The sequence below is a fragment of the Elephantulus edwardii genome, unplaced genomic scaffold, assembly GCF_000299155.1.
Source record: "Elephantulus edwardii isolate Elephantulus edwardi_28Jun2011 unplaced genomic scaffold, EleEdw1.0 scaffold00131, whole genome shotgun sequence".
In the NCBI taxonomy this organism is placed as follows: Eukaryota; Metazoa; Chordata; class Mammalia; order Macroscelidea; family Macroscelididae; genus Elephantulus; species Elephantulus edwardii.
Window position 1 is genome coordinate 4,396,037 of NW_006399881.1, and position 14,802 is coordinate 4,410,838.

Consider the following 14,802-nt stretch of genomic DNA (forward strand, 5'->3'; position numbering starts at 1 on the left):
CCCCCCGCTCCCAACAACAACACTGCCTTTCTTGCAACATTTTAGAAGAATCCTCTTGGGGTGATTTCAAGGACTGCCTTGTAATCTTTGAAACGACCTTCATGGAGGACAAGTTGTACATTCTTTTTGAACTGCTCATAATGTTTTAAAGGGCCTTTGTGAAGGTCAAGCTCTACATTCTTTTCTTGGAGATTTGATAATTAAAAGGCATCAGAAGTTATTTAGAATCACGAATGTTGGGTGGAGGGGATGACTATAAAAAAACAACTGATTATCTTCATTTTCTTGATTTCTTATTACCATCCTTAGAAGGGAATCCCAAGGAGGAATCTAATTATTATTATTATTATTAATTACTACCACTACTACTGTTATTTTAATGTGTAGTGACATCCTTGAAATAAATTGAGAGCACTGAAAAATGAGACATTTGGAGGTTGACATTCATTCACATGACTACTATGGTAGAATCATCACAAAATTGACCCTGATTCAACATCCATCCTTGTATCCATAACATTGGTACTATGACCTGGAAAGATTACTACCATGAGAGAGAGTTGATTTATCCCTAGTCTTTGAATCAAGGTGATTGAAAAGATAACATGTTTTTGTCTTCTCATATTTTTTTAAAATTTATATTGGTTCGCTTACAAAGTTCACATAGATTGTTTTTCATTCTATTCTTCAGTCACATTGTTTTCAGTCACTTGCTATTCATCTGAGAGCTAGACAATAACTAAGGATGACAGAAGAAGAATGATGTCTTTGAGTTGTGGTTTTGGAGAAGAGTGTTGAATATTCCAGGGATTGCCATAAGAAGAAACAGATAAGTCTTGGAAAAGGCGCAGCCAGACTGTTCCTTGGAGGCAAAGATGCTTTGGGTCACATACTTTGGGCACGTAGCTAGGAGAGGCTATTCCTTAGAAAAGAACATCATGCTTGGAAAGGTAGAGGGTCAGTAAAAGAGAGGAATACCATCAGTGAGATGGGCTGCAAGCCCAAAGGCAGGCAGACCAAATCCATGAGCTGCTCAGAGGAAGAAATATGGGCAACCTCCTCCCATGTGGTTTGCAGCTTCAGAAAATTTCCTGGAAAGTTATCTATGAGTAGATGCTGACTCAGTGGCACATAATGACAACACATATATAGGAATGCTGTAATTGTTAGGTGTCATTGAGTTGAGTATGACTCATAGCGACCTTATGAACAAGAGATCTGAACTCTGTCCTATCCTGCGTCATCCTCGTCACCTCTGACACACTTGAACCATTGCTGCAGTCACAGTGTCAATCCATCTCATTGAGGGTCTTCTTCTCTTTTGCTGACCCTCCGTCTTTCCAAGCACGATGTCGCCAAGGAATAGCACCTGCTAACAACATGCCCAAAGTATGTAAGATGAAGCTTCACCATCCTTGCTGTACTTTCTTCAAAACATATGTTTGTTCTTGTGGCAGCCTATGGTGTATTTAATTGCTTCTTCAACACCACAACTCATAGGCTCAATTCTTCTGGCATTCTGATTCACTGTCTAGCTCTCAGATACCCAGCAAGTGACTGAAAATACCATGGATCAGGCACACCATAGTTCTGAAACTGACATCATTGCTCCTCAATAATTTGGAAAGTTTCCTGACTGCATTTTCCCAGTGTAATGTTTCCTGATATCCTGACTGCTGGTACCAATGGTATTGATTGTGGATCCAAGTAAGATGAAATCCTTGACAGTTTCAATCTTTTCTCCACTTATCATTGACTATGCAAAGGCATTTGACTGTGTGGATCACAACAAATGGCGGCTAACTCTGAGAAGAATGGGAATTCCAGAACACTTGACCGTGCTTATGTGAAACCTATACTTGGACCAGGAGAACAGAGAACAGACATCAGAACAGAGGGGGGAGACACTGCATGTTTCAAAATTGGGAACAGTGTACATAAGGGATGTACACTATATGCAGAATATACACAATCTATATGCAGAACAGATCATCCAAGACACTGGGCTCTATGAGGAGGAATGTGGCAGGATTGGTGGAAGATTCAGCAACAACCTGCTTTAAGCAGATGACCCAACCCTGGCTGCTGAAACTGAGAAGGACCTGAAGCACTTGCTGCAGAAGGTCAAGGACTGCAGCCTTCAATATGGATTGAAGCTCACCATCAAGAAAACAAAGATTCTCACCACTGGTCAAACTGGAAGCCTCACAGATGGATGGAGGAGAGATTGAGATTCTTAACAGCTTCAGCCTCAGAGAGATTGAGATTGTTAACAGCTTCAGTTTTTTTGGGTTCATAATTAACATTCTTGGTACCAGCAGCCACGAAATCAAAAGATGAATTTTATTGAGAAAACCTGCTTTCAGGGACCTCTCCAGAGTACCGAAAAGCAATGATGTCAGTCTGGAGACTAACGTGCACCTAATCCAGGCCATGGTCTTCACAATTACTTGCTAAGCATCAGAAAGCTGCACAATGACTATGGATGACAGAAGGAGAATTGATGCCTTTGAGCTGTGGTGCTGGAGAAGAGTATTGATTATACCATGGACTGCCAGGAGAACACAAAGGTTCATCCTAGAGAGGGTGAAACAGGCTGCTCCTTGGAGGCAAGAATTCTGAAGCTCTGTCTGACATACTTTGGACATGTTGTAAGAAGGGACCAGCCCTTAGAGAGGCGCACCATGCTTGGGAGGCTGAAGGGATGGCGCAAGAGAGAAAGATCCTTGATGGATAGATTGATTCAGTGACTGGGGTAATAGGGGTAGGTGTATCAGAGACAATAAGGTTGGCTCAAGATAGAGCAGGGTATAGGGCTGTTGTACATAGGCTCTCTATGAGTCACAAGTGACTCAATGGCACATAACAACAACAATAATGATGCTGCCTATCCATCCAATTGTGAGGATTTTTGCCTTCTTGATGGCGAGATGTAATCCATTATTGAAGGCTGTAGTCTTTCATCTTCTGAAGCAAGCACTTCAAGTCCTCCTCCATTTTATCAAGCAAAGTTGTGTCATCTGCATAACCTAGGTTGATGAGTCTTCCTCTGATTCTGATGCCATATTTTTTTTCAGAGTCCAGCTTCTTCAATGGCTTGATATTGTGTTACAATATTTTCACAAAATAGGTGTAAATGTTTAATGACTTAATCTAACTGATTAATAGATTTGCTTTAGAGTCATTTAAAATTATGATCGATATAAATACATCATATTTTAAATTTCTTGTTAAGCTGTTTTTTCCATGTAAGATTAAATTCCATAAAAACCCATACCATTAAAAGTCATCAACTTAAAAAAACTAAATATTCACTTGAAATGTTTTACAAATAGCTAACATTTTACAGTGATCTCTATACAGTAGACTAAGTTTCTATAATTTAGACTTGTAGTACCTTTGCTTTCCTGAACTGAAATAAAGCTTTCTGTCAAATGTGGAGAGAGATGAGTCAGGCAGCAATTTATAGCATTTGGCGTGCAGTATTTCTGACATTTAAAAAAAACAAAACTACAACAAACCAACCAACTTGGCTATCACTTCCATCTCGCACTGTAACAAAAACAAGCAGTAAATTCTATACCAGGGACTGCAGCAGAGAATGAGATGGTGTGGATCAGTGAGCAACGAACACTGGGATACTGTACTGGCTCGGTGAATACCAGCAGCCTTGAGAAACGGTAAGGTGGTCAGATAGCCCTACTTTTCAAGTGGAGTTGGAAATCCAACCAGCGTTATCTTTAGATTGTTGTGGTAATTGTTGTTGTGTGCCATAGAGTTGGAACTGACTCATAGCTGACCCTCTAGCAGGTTTTCAGAGGCAGTGGTAAGAAATTGTACTGCCAATGCAGTGGTAATATGGTTCGAATCCGCCAGCTGCACCCTGGAAGCAAGAGGAGAAATCTCCTCTTGTGATTTTTTAAAATTAATTTTAATGAATATTTACAGAGACTTTGGATTTCCATTCATTCATTATTGCACTTTTCTCCCTGCCCACCCAGTACACTCTTCTCTTTGGAAACTAAAAGAAAAGTTACCCTGTTGTTTTATAATCCCTCCCCCCGGTGATTTTTTTTAATCTTATTTTTTACTGTGATTTTAGCAAAAGCTTACAGAAAGGTTGGGGTTTTTATTTATTCATTTTTTCACATTTTTCTCCTTCCCCCTCCCTCAGTCTTTTTGTAATGCACCTCTTGGTCTAGATTGTTGTAACACAAATAATACCTAATCATATATTCTTTTTAAACAGGTCTTTCCTTCATCTGTCCCAATGCGGTGTTCATTATTTATCCCCTCAGTGGTAATATGCAGTATTTGTCCTTTTGTGACTGAGATAGTTCACTCAGCATAATGTCTTCCAGGCTTACCCATGTGTGTTATGTTTTACAAATTCATTGTTTCTCAATGCTGTATAATATTCCATGTTGTTGTTATTGATTGCCTTCAAGTCAAGCACGACTCATAGCGACCCTATGAACAAAAGGCCCAAAGCCCCTCTACAACTATGGACATTTTTGAAAGTTCATAGAGTTTCTGGAGGCATGTTGTTTAGGAAGTGGATGCTACTCCTGCTTCCAAACATGTATGTTATTGCTGTTATGTGCTGTTGAGTTGCCTGCAATGTATAGCCATACTGCCTCTGAAAACCTGCTGAAGGGTCAGTTATGCATTAGTTCTGGCTCGATGGTACACAACAACTAGGAAAAAAATTATCTTTAAAAGGAAAGATTAAAAGACTTCCAGTCTTTTAATCTTATTTTGGACATGTGCTCAGCAAAGATCAATTACTAAACAAGGATGTCGCGTCTGATAAAGTAGAAAGGCAATGAAAACAAAGAGGTGGCCTGACAGCATAGCTGTAACAATGGCCTGAGACCTAACAACAACCACAAACACTGCACAAGACCAGGCAGGAAGGTCAAGCCAGTGCAGTAGTAACTAACAATAATGTGGTGAAATTTGATTTTTTTCAGATGCTGGCAATCAATTGAAAATATCTAAAAGTACTGTGATGTCCAAATAAATAGCTATGCAGGCCCTATTCGCCTTTGCCATTTTATAGCCTCTGCTTTAGACTCTATCCCCCAGCCCCCACCCCCGTCATTGGCGCTTCTCCAATATTAGCACACTAAACCTTAATTATGAAGGATTCCAGTTACTCTTCGACATTCCCAAGAGAACCAATTGCTTTTCTGATTCAAAAACACTCGCCTCCTTCAAAATCCTCACAACCTGGATTCTTGTTTCCAACAACAATTGCAAACTGAAGCATTTGTTCTCCTACCATCCCCAGTTATCCACAAGCTTTAGACCTTAGAATTAGGAATAGTTCATCTTAAAGTTATGAATCATTCATCTTAAAATACTCTTCAAAAATGAAGAGCTAATTTTCAAACCTTATTTTCAGAAGGAAAAATAAATGAGAAATAGTAGATTTCCTTAAAAGGTAAATAGATACAAAGCATAGGGCAGATACACGAGGGCACATAACAACAGGAACAACAGTTAAGTATATATATAGTATATAGAGAGACCAAAGTTTTTTAGTGGTGACTTAGGGAAGGAGAGCAGAGGGGAAGGGGAGCAATTGTTAATTAAGGAGAGTGTTTATGGTGATGGGAACTTTGATGATGATTATGGGTTTCGGTTACATACTATGATTAATAATGTAATTGACATTACTAAATTATGTTGTCATTGTGTGCTGTCATGTCAATATCAACTTATAGCAAACTCACCAGTGGGTTTTCAGAGGCAGTAAATTGCATGGGAGGAGACTGTCTATCCTTCTTCTATGGAGCAGCTGCTGGATTAGAATCATGTGCCTTTAGGGTTGGCAACACATCTCCTTACTGCTAGGCCACCAGAGCTTCCTCATATAATTAGATACCTGAAAAATGTTGACGTAGCAAATGCTGTGCTGTAAAAGGTATCAAATACCTAACAGGTAACAAGCACAAGTTTGTTGTTGTTGTTGTTTTTTAAATGTATACCTTCAATACCACAGCAATGTCACTGGCAACTTCTTCCAGGTCACTGAAAAGGGAACTAGCACAGTACTTGGTGCAGAGGCACACAAATATTCATTCTTGTTGTGATGCTTCTGCCTTAAGGTTTTCTTTCTCCCATAAGCAGAAAACAAACCAGGATGAAAGAAAAGGAGGAGGGGAAAGAGAGAGGTAGGATGAGAGGAAAGAGGGCAGGAGGCAAGAAAGAACATAAACTTAAAAGCAGATTGATCAACCATGCCCACTATCCTAGGACATGGTGAGCTGCCAGTGATACATTTTCGAGGAAGAACTAAAAAGAAATGACAATACAACAATGTACAGTGTAATCCTGCTTTACAAAAGTAATATGATAAACATACATGCCTCCCTATAAAAAGTGAGAAATATGTATGTCAAGGCATTAAGTTTAGCATCTTCAAATTGTTAACTTGTTCATCAAGATGACAATTAAAATGTTAACTTTAGCATTTTCCTTGAAAAGCAGGCTGGGAGTACAGAAATATTGAGGGGGGGGAGTGTGAGCAAAAGAAGAAATCACAATGGTAACCACAACCTATGAAAAGAAAGGAATTGCCAACTGCCAACAGAAACAGGCCCAGGAAAAGGTCAAAACTAATTAGTAAGAAAAATCCAATTAGCACAGTAGCATGTAAGTGTCTGAACAACCCTCTATCGTGTTTCTGAGGCTATAAATATTTACAAGAGGAGAATGCCTGTCTTTCTCCCTAAGAGTGGTTCATGGTGGATTCAAGCCACTGACCTTTTAGTCAGCAGCCTAACATACAACCTACTATGCCGCTAGGCCATATCATGTCAGAGAAACATATCCAAAAACAGAAACCAAAATCAGGTAGGATCATTGACCTCAAGCTACTAGGCTATGGCAGAAATTGAACTACCAGGCTTAAGTCAAAATTAAAATTGCTTCTTGAAACAAAGTTCAACTCAGCAGCAAACAACACATGCTGGTGAGGTTGTGGAGAGATTGTAACCCTTATCCACTAGTGGTGGGAGTGTAAAATGGTACAACCATTATGGAAGGTGGTATGACACTTTCTGAGAAAGGTGAAAATAGAAATACCATTTAACTCAGCAGTTCTGCTACTGGGAATATACCCTAAAGAAACCAGAGTCACTACTAAAACAGATGTATGCACACTCATGTTTATTTCTACATTGTTTACAATATAAAAAAGATGGAAGCAGCTCAGGTGCCCATCAACAAATGAATAGACAGAAAAACTATGGTGTATTCACATGATGGAATACACTAAAAAATAAGGAACTCTTAAAATATTACACTACATGGATGACCCTGGAGGACATTATGCTGAGTGAACTATCTCAGTCACAAAAGGACAAACACTGCACTATTATAAAACAGGAATTGCCATGGGGATTGGGGGGAAAGTAAGAAAAGAGGGAATAAATTGTGAGCACTGCATTGCAACAGATCAAGGAAAGAATTATTTAAAAGGAATATATGGTTAGGCATTATTTGTATGACAACAGTCCAGAATAAGAGGTACATAACAAAGTGGACTGAGGGTGGGGTGAGGGGGAGAGTGAGGAAATTATGCAATAATAAATAAGTATTTTTTAAAACCAAACACGTGAACTGCAGGGTTAGGGAGGAAAATGTACAACAATGAATGAAAATCCAATTTTTCTGTAAACTTTCGTTAAAACCACAATTTTCAGAAAACTGCTTCTTGAACCACTCTACCCTTACCCTGACTCAACTCATTGCCAACTTGTTGGAACTGACTCAGAGCTGACCTCCGCCCCCCAGTGGCTTTCAGAGGTAAATCACACAGGAGGAGACTGCTTCTCTTTCTTCCTCAGAGTAACTGGTGGATTCAAAATGCCCACCTTCGGGCTGGCAGCACAGCTCCTAAGGTGGTAATTATTAGGAAGAAAACAAGTGTCGGAGAGGCTCTGGAGAAAATGAGCTCATATCTATTGCTGATAGGACTGTGAAAGTGTATAACTGGTATGGAAAACAGTTCTGCAGCTTCTCCAAAGAGAAGCAAAATGCTGCCATGTGACACAGCAGTTTTCTTGTCTGGGTGCGTACCTTCAAGAATCAAAAGCAGGAACGCAAGCAGAAACCTGTTCACCAATGTTATTGCAGCACTATTCACAACAGTCGACAGGAAAAAACAACCTGTCAAGCAACGGATGGATGAGTGAGCAGATGTGGTACATCCACAAGGTAGTATGCATATTGCTCAGCCAGACGGAGCAATGACGTTCTGCTATGTGTTACCTTGAGGATGAATCTTGAAAATAGCATGCAGAAGGACAGATATCAGAGATAAAAGAATTCATATTATTTGGTTCCATAATTTAGAAATGGCAAAAGTGTGTAGATACCAGAGGTGATAAGTGGTAGCAGAGGGCTGGTAGGAGGAGAAAGGAGTGCTGGTGACATGGTGCTTCAAGTGTTGGGCAGCAAAATGAAAGGTTAGCCATTCAAACTCACCTGTCACTCTGGTGTAGAAAGATGTGGCAATCTGCTCCCTTAAAGATTACCTATGGGTAACCCCCATGGGGCCATTCTACTCTGTTCTACAGAGTTGCTATGAAGGGACAGAAAGGCAAGGGGTGCGTGAAGAGGAGGGGAAAATGGAGTGTTACTGTTTAAGGGGTAGTATTTTCAGTGTGGAGGTGACAAAAAAAGTGTGGAAACCAATTGTGACGGTGGCTGAACAATATAGGGGATGCAAGTAATGTCACAGAATTATATCATTGAAAGTGACCAAAAATGCCAAAAATCTTTACCACAGTAAATTTTCTTTCCTACCTGTCCCCCTTCCAGCAACCAATTTGGCCTTGTAAGTTTATTTTCAATAAACAGGTACTTATGTAATGGCATAATTCATTACAAGTTTCCCATCACCTTTATATGTTGTTGTTGTTATTGTTATGTGCCATCGAGTTGCCAGCAACTCATAGAGACCCTGTGTCCAACAGCTCTGAAGCCTGCCTTGTCCAGAGCCAATCTCACTGACTCCAACACTCCTACACCCTTTGACCTGGTTACTGTATCAATCTATCTTATCTGGGGTCTTCCTCATTTGCACTGTCCCTCCACCCTTCTGAGGACGATGTCCTTCTTCAAGGAGTAGTCCCTCCTGGCCACCTGCCCAAAGTATGTGAGACAGAGTTTCAAAATCCAGGCCCCCAAGGAGAAACTTGGTTTCACTCTCACCAAGACAGACCTATTTTTTTTTCCCCTTGGAGGTCCATGGTATGTTCAAGACCCTTCTCCAGGAATGCAACTCAATGGTATCCATTTTCTGTCATCTTTAATCATTGTCCAGCTCTCTGATAAACAGTAAGCAACTGTGATGACCATGGCCTGGACCAGGCACACCTTAGTCTCTTTTCCTAAGATTTAACAGATATTTGGTTTTCCTAGGTGTAATTTCTGACTTTTTCCCCCAGGTGTTTCAAACTTTCTTCTTGGAGTTTTTTAAATTGCAATTTAACATTTTTCCAATGGTGTTTGGAGATATTTTCAAGAATCTAGCAATGATAAGCAAAGGTGGTTTACTGTAGAGTCAGAACTGACCTGGAGCTGACCCTCAGTGGGTTTTCAGAGGCAGTTAATCCTACGGGAGGAGAATGCTCATCCTTCTACCACGAAGCAGCTGGGGGCCTCTAATAGAGTGCCTTCAGGATTGCAGTGCAGCTTCTTTCCAGTAGGCCACCAGAGAGACTGATTTATTAAATACATTTTAAAAAAATTACTAGCAAGGTAGGGAGCTCTAGTGGCCTAGTGGTAAGAAGCGTTATGGCAATCCCAAAGGCATGTGGTTCAAATCCACTGTGGGAGGATGGGCAAGCTCCTCTTGTATGATTTATTGCCCCTGAAAACCTGGTGGAGGGTCAGCTATGGGTCTGTTCTTATACAGTGGCACACAACAACCACTAACGTGGCCTAATACTGTGCTGCCAACCTAAAAGCAGGCAGTTCAAAGCCATCAGCCTTCCCACAGAATAATCTCCCATGTGATCCACAGGCTCTGAAAATTTGCTGAAGGGTCTGCTATGAGTCGGTTCTGACTCAATGGCAAAGACTTTTGGTTTTTATTTTATAAACTGAAGAAGGGAGCTCTGGTGGCCTAGTGGCAAGAAGCTGCACTGCAATCCTGAAGGCACACAGTTCAAGGCCACAAGCTGCTCTGTGGGGGAGAGGTGGGGAGGATGGGCAATTTCCTCTCATGCAATTAACTGCCTCTGAAAACCCACTGGAGGGCCAGCTATACATCAGCTCTGACTCAATGGGACACAGAAACAAACCAAAAAGGCCTGGTAACTCAATGGTTAAGTGCTTAGCTGAACTGGCTTTGACAAGCACTGTGGCATTTGGACAAGAACAAACTGGGAGGAGGGTAGAGAGAATAGTGCAACAATGAATGAGTGGAAGCCCAAAATCTCTGTAAATGTTTATGAAAATTAATAAAATATAATTATAGAAAAAAAAAGTGCTTAGCTGAACCAAAACGTTGGTGGTTTGAAACCACCAGCCTCTTGGTGGGAGAAAGATGTAGCCAGCTTCACTTAAAATTTACAGCCTTGGAAAACTTATGGGGCTGGACAATAAATAAGGATGACAGAAGAACTGATGCCTCTGAGCTGTGATGCTGGAGAAGAGCACAGAACATTCCATGGATGGCCTAGAGAACAAACAAATACATCTCGGAGAGGGTGCAGACAGAGTGCTCTTTGGAGGCAAGAATGATGAGGCTTTGCCTCACATACTTTGGGCAAGTTGCTAGGAGGGGCTATTCCTTGGAGAAAGACATGATGTTGAAAAGGGAAGAGGGTCGGCAAAGGAGAGGAAAACCCTCAACAAGGTGTATTGACATGGTGACTGCTGCAATGGGCTCTTGTATGTCAGGAAGTGTGAGGATGGCACAGGATAGAACAGGGTTCAGATCTTTTGTTCATAGGGTTGCTATGAGTTGTACTCTACTCAATAGCACCTAACAACAACAACATAGGGTCCCTATGGGTCAAAATTAACTCTATGATAATGGATTCGTTTGCTTCAGAGTTGATATAGACCAAGCTCTGATGGCAAAGAATGCCATAATTATGCTTGTCAAAACTCATTTAAAAGTTGACTTTTAATAAAGATTTTTCACTGTCCTCACGTTCTATTCTCTTTCCCCACAACAACTGAAACACAGACATGCAGCACAGATCTTTCTTTCAGCCTTGTGATTAAAAGCAACACCACTGAGATTCTTTACACCTTTGCAGAGGCCCGTGAGAGTGCCTCTAATATAAAAAATTATTTATTCTAAGATGTTTACACGGTGTACATTCCAGCTCTCTTGTGTACATAACTTTCTAAAGGTATTTCACTCAACATGCTCCCAATGCCAAAACATTTCTAGTAGATTCTCAGAGAACACAGCTGCTTTCTCTAGTCATCTGACCACCCCCCATTTCTCTCACCTCTCTAGACTGTAACAGAACCAAAGTGGACTGAGAAAGAGATGACTGAGATGTTTTCACAAGCTTGCAGTGCTAACTTCATCAAATCTGCACTGTGTGTATCTAATGCCACCCCAATACGCTGCCTCTCTTCAAAAGAAGATTCCTTTAATGCAGCACAGGCTTTCCACCAGAAAGAAAAGTTTGAAAGTAGAGATAACTGAAAGTTTATGACCTGATCCACCTAGGAGGTCACTTTTCATTAAGCAACTGACAGGCCTATAAAGCTAACAATAACGCCGGCAATGAATGTATACCTCAGAACAATTAACCGTACAAGTTCAAAAGGGCAGCATTTGTCCCAAATCCAAGTTCAGAAGGCCGGAAGAGGCCAGTGAGCAAAGGCGAGCAGACAGAAAGGAAGGAGCCAGGGTGGAAGTCTTGCTACATTGTTGTTGTTACGTGCCATCAGGACCTGACTCATAGCTGACCCTCAAATGGGTTTGCAGAGGCTACCTATTGCATAAGGGGAGACTGCTCACCTTTCTCCTGTGGAGTAGCTGGTGGCTTCAAACCATGGTGAGTAGCCAAACTCCTTACCACTCAGCCCTTCAAGTTCCCTTTGTTACACTGAGGGAGTTGCAACTAATGTTGTTGTTGTTATGTGCCATCGAGTCGTTTCCGACTGTTATGTGCCATCGAGTCGTTTCCGACTCATAGCGACCCTATGCACAACAGCTCTAAACCCTGCTCTATCCTGCGCCAACCGCACCGCCTCTGACACACCCATCCCGATTACCCCAGTCACCGAATCAACAAAAGAAAAATTTATATAAATTGTTGAATGGGAAACTAGTTTTCTCTGTAAACTTTCACTAAAACCACACTCACAATATGTTTCAAAAGTTTTACTTGAGTCATCAACAAAGTCATCCACTTATTCTCTCTCTTTTCTTTCTCATCTATACATATTTGCTGTTTTAAGGTTAGCAAGGGCATAAAAAAAACTTGGAAAAAAATAGAAGGGTGAAAAAGACCATTTGCACAAGTCAGTATCTTCTTTTGAAGTACAATCTCTCTCTCTCACACACACACACACACACACACCCACCCTCTTTCAGGCTAAATGCTAAAGCCACTAGTGTTGAAAATAATATAAAATGGTCCAACTTATTGATGGAAGTAGTCATGAGGCAGTCACAATTTGTCTGTGTCAGATCAAGCTGGCCAAGTCCCAATTTTCTGGTGAACACAAAACTCAAATAAGTCTTGACCAGATGAAAAGATTCCTTGGCTTTTCAGTTAAGATGCCACATTTGAACATTCATATGAATTGAATTGGGAAAGTCTGCTGTCAGAGACTTCTCCAAAGTACTGAATATCAATGATGTCAGTCTGGAGACTAAGGTGCACCTACCCCAGGCCATACTCTTTGCAATTACTAGCTATGCATCAGAAAGTTGGACAATTATTAAGGGGGATAGAAGGAGAATTTATGTCTATGAGTTGTGGTACTGGAGAAGAGTACTGAATATACCATGGACTGCTAGGAGAACAAGAAGGTTCATCCTAGAGGGTGAGACCAGGCTTTTTCTTGTAGGCAAGGATTCTGAAGTTCCATCTGACATACTTTGGACATGTTGCAAGGAGGGACCGATCAGTCCTTGGAAAGAGACATCATGCTTGGAAGGGTGGAGAAACAGCACAAGAGAGGAAGACCTTGATGAGATGGACTGATTCAATGACTGGAGTAGATGTGTCAGAGGCATTAAGATTGGCTCTGGATAGAGTAGGGTTTAGGGCTGTTGTACATAGAGTTGCTATGAGTCACAGTCAACTGGACAATACACAACAACCATTAACCCAATTAACATTTTTTAAGTGAAGTTTCCAATATGCACTGATATGACATCATTTACAGATAACATCATTGAAATGGTCAGCACCTACTGTTGTAATTGTAGAAATACAGCCAATAGATGTCCATCCAATCAAATTCTCAAATGAAGATGGCCTGAGAAAAGAGTTTATTGGGACATTGGGGATTTTCTGGGTATGGATGGGCTTTTGGAGATCCATAGCCAGTCAGCAGTAATAAATCTGTGACAATGAAACATTAGTGTCTGCCATGAGTTAGAAATGACCCAATGGCAACTAACAATAGTGAAAGAAAATCTGTCCTATGATACAGTTTAGTTGGGGAGGATATTGATCTTGAAAGGGGGAAAAAAAACCTGACTTGATACAAGCATATGTCTTTGTGCAACTTGCTTTCTTATTTTTCCAATATTCAAAGATCACACTAATGTTTCCTTTATGTGATGAGGTTTGTAAAAGTAAAGTGTTTTGGGTGTTCCTGAGGCTGATAGAAAAAGAGATGACCCCCAGAGAAAATTTCGTGTTAGGACTTGTTGTGCAGAGAGAGGAATTTACCTAGCTCTGTATATTTGTGTAGATAGGGGCCAGGGTATAGTTGCAAAGGAGGGGGCTATTTAAACAAACAAACAACCAAAACATAGAGGGAGGGAGGGAGAGAGAGAGACACACACACACACACACACACACTGTGGGGTTGGGGGTTTTTTTTGCCCCATCTACAGCACCAAGCACATTCTAAGTATAGAACATGTCTCCTAAGATACTTTTAGCTCCAACTAACACAGCAAGGCTGCAATATGTTGTTGTTGTTGTTGTTGTTGTTATATGCTGTCAAGTCACCTGCAACTCACAGCAATGCTATGTACAACAGTTCTGAAGCTTTCTCTGTCCTGAGCCAGTCTCACTAACTCTGCCACACCTACCACCATTGCCTCAGTTACTGTATCAATCCATCTTATCTGGGGCCTTCCCCTCCTGCGCTGTCCCTCCACCCTTCTGAGCATTATGTTCTTCTCCAAGGATCTGTCCCTTCTGGCCACATGCCCAAAGTATGTGAGACAGAGCTTCAAAATCCTAGCCTCCAAGGAGAAACTGTATTTCATCTTCTCCAAGACAGACCTATTTGTTTTCTTGACAATCTATGGTATGTTCTCCAGCATCACAACTGAAAGGTATCCATTTTTTTCTTCTGTCATCCTTATTCACTGTCCAGCTCTCTGATTAATAGTAATTGGTGGATCAGGCACCTTCATCTGATATTTTCCCATCCCAAAGAAGGGCGACCCAACTGAGTGTGGAAACTACAGAACAATATCATTGATTTCACATGCAAGCAAGATTCTACTGAATATTATCCAAAAACGACTGGAACAGTACATTAGCAGAGAACTGCCAGAAGTCCAGGTTGGGTTTAGAAGGGGTCATGGTACTAGGGATATTGTAGCTGATGTTAGATGGATCT